The following is a 5,530-nucleotide window of genomic DNA, read 5'->3' as shown; positions in this document are numbered from 1 at the left end:
AACTCATCCATCTCGAACTGCATAACTATGTCTCCAAGATTCAAATCAATCTTCCCCTGTCGCACATCAATGATGGCTCCAACAGTACATAAGAATGGTCTTCCCAAGATGAGAGGATCTTTAGACTCTTCTTCCAGTTCTAAAACAACGAAGTCTGCTGGAACAGAGGTGTTCCCAACCTTTACTTGGAGATCCTCTAGAATACCAACTGGGGATTTGACTGATCTATCTGCGAATACCAATGACATCTTAGTTGGTTTGAAATGCGTGTATCCTAGCCGTCGAGCCACAGAGTAAGGCATGAGATTCACGCTGGACCCAAGGTCAACCAAGGAGCATGCAAAAACTGTCTGCCCAATTTGGATAGAGAGGACAAATTTGCTGGGGTCTCCTCGCTTCTTTATCTGCTTGTTCTGAAGCACTGCGCTGCACTCCTTAGAAACTGTCATGAATTCGCTCTCCTCTGATATTTTTCCCGGCTGTCAAGGGGAGTCGGACGGTTAGATCCTCCAGCATCTTCCTGCACTTCATTTCCTCTTTGTCTTTACGAGTGGCCCTTGCTGGAACAGGGTAAGGGACCTTAGGAATATATTTGCGAGGAGGAACAGCCTCTGGGATCGGGCGCACCGCTTCAGCTGGTTGTTCTGGCCCTGGCGAACTTGTTTCAAGTGCTGGTTCTGTATTCCTCTCATCTGCTTGATCGGCTGGCAGTTGTTCCGACTCTTTCTGCTTCCCTTTCTCATGGCCCTGGCGAACTTCTTTCAAGTGCTGGTTATGTATTCCTCTCATCTGCCTGATCGGCTGGCAGTTGTTCCGACTCTTTCTGCTTCCCTTTCTCAGCCGCGGTGAACCTCCTCCTTTCTGGCTCGGAAAGTTGCTTCCCGCTCCTTAGCTGAATCGCATTGCACTCCTTGGGGTTTTTGTCTGTTTTACCAGGTAGAGTACCTTGCTGCCTCTTGACACTCTCAGCAGTCTGAGCTATCTGAATGTCCATCCGTCTCATATGGCTTGCGACGTTATCGTACTTGGTGCTCAAATCTCCGAACATATGGTTCATTCCTGTATTGACCTCGGTAGTGACATGGTTCAGAGCTTTCTCTTGGAGCTGTTGTCCTTGGAGGAGTTGCTGCAACATGGTTTTAGTTCCATCTTGCGGAACAGCGACAGGGGAGGAAGTAGCGACCTGAGTGTTCTAGTGGTTCTGCATTTTTGGTTGATTGTTCTGTGGTTGGCTTAGAACATAGGTTCGGGGTTGATAGTTCTTCTGATACCCCGCATACTGACCTTGGTTTCTCTGCCCCGGATCAACTGGTTTGTCCTGCTTAGGCCAGAAAAGCTGTGGGTTGTTCCTTACGTTAGGGTTTGGGTGGTAATTCTTGAGCTGCCACCCTTGCCTATTTACGTAGCTCACTTCTGCTGATTGTCTCCTGCTTGTTCAGCTTCAAACGCCTTGTCGCCTGCACTCTTCTCAGGAGTTGCTTCTTCCATTATGAAAACTTGGCTCTGTTTTCCCTTAAGCAGTTGGTCCACCTTTGCTGCTAAGTCATCTATGCTGTTCACGCTTTTGGAGCGATCATGCTCCTTGTTCTTGTTCAGTGAACTAGAAGCCATGTTCTCAATCAGCGCGAACGCACCAGGTGTGGTTTGAGTCATGAAGTCTCCGTTACTAGAGGAATCAAGGGTGTTCTGGTACTCATAGCTCACTCCATCGTAGAACACCTCCAATATGTAATCGTCATCAAACCCATGGTGTGGGCACTCCCTCTAGTACTCTTTGTACCTTTCCCAAGCTTCATAAAAAGGTTCATCAGATTTCTGCGTGAAATTGGAGATTCTATGCCGCAGAGCCGCCGTTTTGGACTTGGTGTAGAAGTGGCTCAAGAAAGCTGATCAAACCTGGTCCCATGAGGTTAGAGAACCGGTTGGGAGAGATTGCAGCCAGCGAGAAGCTTTCCCTTCGAGAGAGAATAGGAACAGCGTGCATTTGACATAATCTGGTGGTACTCCATTAGAGCGAGAGAAATTGCAGATCCTCTCAAAGGCCTCTATGTGGTCCATTGGTATGTCTGAAGTGAGGCCGCTGAACGTGCTCTTCTGTACCAGACCTATCAGTGCAGGTTTGATCTCGTAATCTTGTCGAGTACAGGGTGGAGGATTTATGGGAGAGCGGTTAGTAGCGAAGTTCCTCGGAAGGTTTCGCTCCCCAATAAGAGCATCACGCTCCTCTCGCGCGGCGTTCTCGGCTGCTTGTTCCTGCGCAGCTTGTTGCTGATTCTTGATGGTTTGCTGCATCTGCTGTTGCTGATTCTGCATTTGTTGTTGAATGAGTGCCAATGCAGCAGTGATGTCATCCATATTGCCATGATCACCCATGTTGGTGTCGGTTGTTCTTGGCTGTTGACGATTCTGTCTTTCTAATCTTGCGAGTTCTTCGTTGGTCAGCTGATGTAGTGGTCCTTGTGCGTTGCTCCGAGTATGTCTACTGGTCATGCACTTGGATCATCTGTTTCAACAAAAAAGTAGAGCAAGTTAGATATCTCAGACTAGATATTAAACCGAAAAATAAAGGTAAAAGCTTAGTCCCCGTCGCAACGGCGCCAAAACTTGATACACTAAAAATGAATCTTTGCTACTATCAAGTTAACAGTGGTAATTGTAATATTTGAGATTCAATCCAGAGGACCAGTTTACTCTTTACTCTTATGGGTTCAATGTTAAGCTGAGAAACAAGTGGGGTTTTGAGAATTAATTATGACACAAGTAACAAGAATGCCTAGGTGATTCAAATTCGATTTAAATGAAGCTGGCTTAGGGTCATTAATCGGATGTTAATTGCAGGACTGAACAACTATTCAAGGGCGATGAAATGCAGTCTAGAACTCAGATCACTCGGCTAGAACAATCCACTATCGTGATCTTGTTCCCTTTGCGTGTCGGTCTTGAGTCCTAAGTTCTCGCTTGGAGCAAGACGCGATAGCAAGCCTTAGATGCGAGATCTGATTAGTTCACTTAATACCCTAATATCTACTCTCGCTGATTAGGGATACAAAGCTCATTCAATATATATCAATTTATCTCCTAAACGGTTAGCTAGGGGATTAAATCAAAGATCAAACATTAAGTGATCAGTTCAATGCAGGCAGTAAGAACAATATGAATGAAGAACAGTTAAGATCACCTATTTGTGTTCAGTTCATGCGGCTAACACCCTACAACCCTAAGCAAGCTTAGCCTACTACTCAATCATGAAGCAGGATGACACAGACATGGTTTCTGAATAATACTGCATATAAAATAAAGTAAAAAGACAAGGGTTCAGGATGATCTTCTCGTGAGGATGAAGCCTTCTCCCTTACAAGTTGCTTAATCCAAAGAAAATTGTTCTAGGTCTCTTGCAAAAAAAAAAACTAGCGTAAGAAAAAGAAATGATAGCTTCCGCTTTTTTTATATGGAGGCGCTGGTGGTAAAGAGATAAGAGAGAGTGGAATCTAGGGCAAACTTCCGGAATAGGAAGTTTCCTTAATGATCGGGAATAGTCAGATGCTTGTTCTCTTCGGGAACAACCTTCGGGTTGTTCTAGATGGCTGTTCCGCATCGAATCCTTCAAAACGACATCCGACTTCCTGAATCTCTCTTCTTTGCTCTTTCACCTGCTCCAAACCTGGAATGATATCAATTAAACACGAATTAGCACTGAGAATTAACTCAAAGTACACATATAATGGTATTAAAAACACCATATATCACTGTCCCTAACCTTGGTGCGGCCATTTACTGCAGCATGCAGTCTCTTTATATCTTTATGCAGTTCTGCCTGTGTTATATTGAAGTACTTTTGTATTCTATTGTGGCAGCTTGATGGAGTTATGTCTGACATTTCAATTCCTTGGGTCTTGTTTGTCGACATTTACTGCCCTCTTTCCTCCTCTATGGAGTGTGTTCCCCTTCCAATTTCATCATCTACTTTAAGTGGTTTGCTTCAGGAAGTAAAACATTTAAGATTAGAGATACTTCAGATATTGAAGTTCTAATCAAAGGCTCATCAAAATGGTGTTCAATCGCCTATGTGTGTGTAGCCATTTCAAAGATTGTCAATTGTGCACTTGCTGCTGTTTCAATCTCAGGAATTATATCACTGAATGTGGTCTTCAATTCTCAAGGCTTACTTTCACTTTGCAGCTTGGTTGTTGAGACTAGAGGACCTCTCCACGCCATTAGTTGTTTAAGTATTTTGTATGCTTCTATCCTTCTTTGCTTCATTGTAATTGTTGTTTGTTTGGCCAATATGGTTTTGTTATCATGTTCTGTAAACATTTTCTCCTTAAATGCAGAGTAAGAATCTATAAAATTTGAGGTTTGTCCAAAAAAAAATATATACAGAAATATATTTTGTTTGAATATAAAAATACAATATTTTATATTTATATAAATACATATATATATATTATTAATTTTTAGTGGGATTATATCCCTCTATAAATTTCTTTTAAAAATATTAATTTCTTATTTAATTGATTTGTATTATATTTTGAATCGGTCTAATTAACTTAAAACCAAATAAATTTATTTAGTTTATCGAGTATTAATTTAAAGAGTTGTTATAGTAAATCAATTTAACTAATTTAGAAAGTAGTGGCGAATAATGTAAAGAACTATATTTGTCATAACCGCTTTTTCTCCCTCAACCCGTACGAGTTCTGAAGCAATAAACAAAAGTCAAACTTTCTCTGCAATTACCCCCGGCAGGCGCAGGCTCCGGGGTCGGTACATACTCTTGTTTTAGCTGTTGTTTTCTAGTTGTTTGTGTCATAATTTATATTGTTTCAATAACTTTGATTTCACTGAGATCATTGTTGTCCGTTTTATCGTCACACCATCTCTCATATTACTGTCATCGCTGCGTGATGGTTTTGTCATGGGCAAACAATTTACCAATTATTTATTGGTTTCTTTGGACGGTTACAGACTTACAGTGTTTGGGTCAGATCTTTGACGAGTCCATCTTCTTCCTAATTGGTGAGTTCATTATCTCCTTAATTGTTGAGTGTCATCTTCTGACAAACAAAACTTGGAAGTTTAGCATTGTCGGTGCATTGCCATGGATTATTAGCCATGTCCGTTTATTCTTTCCAGAAAATTCATTTATAGGATTGTGGGTCCTATGGAACAAAAAAATGAACTTTAAACCGCCATGGTCATGGGTGATTGTGACTCCAATACTTCAGAGAGATGAGTTTCATATTTATTCGACAATACGAAGAAAAATGGAATGTTTATGTGAAGACATGGAATGGAAGATGATGGAGTTTGATGATTATCAATGTCAATTTGAGAAATCGTATGATATGGATATGGGGTAAAACAAAGCATGTTATCTCCTAGTGCAGGAGTTTATGAAATAGGCAACGATGTAACAGATTGATCGAACCCACTGATTTTTAAGGGAAAAAAGACAGTGAGTCACAATAGATGATAGCCGAACACAAGATCATATGATACCGAAAAAGATGGATGAAATTAGCAAATCAGT

The sequence above is a fragment of the Brassica oleracea genome, chromosome C8 (genome assembly GCF_000695525.1).
Source record: "Brassica oleracea var. oleracea cultivar TO1000 chromosome C8, BOL, whole genome shotgun sequence".
Classification (NCBI taxonomy): Eukaryota; Viridiplantae; Streptophyta; class Magnoliopsida; order Brassicales; family Brassicaceae; genus Brassica; species Brassica oleracea.
The sequence above is the reverse complement of the archived record's forward strand: the minus strand, read 5'-3'. Positions refer to the sequence as shown.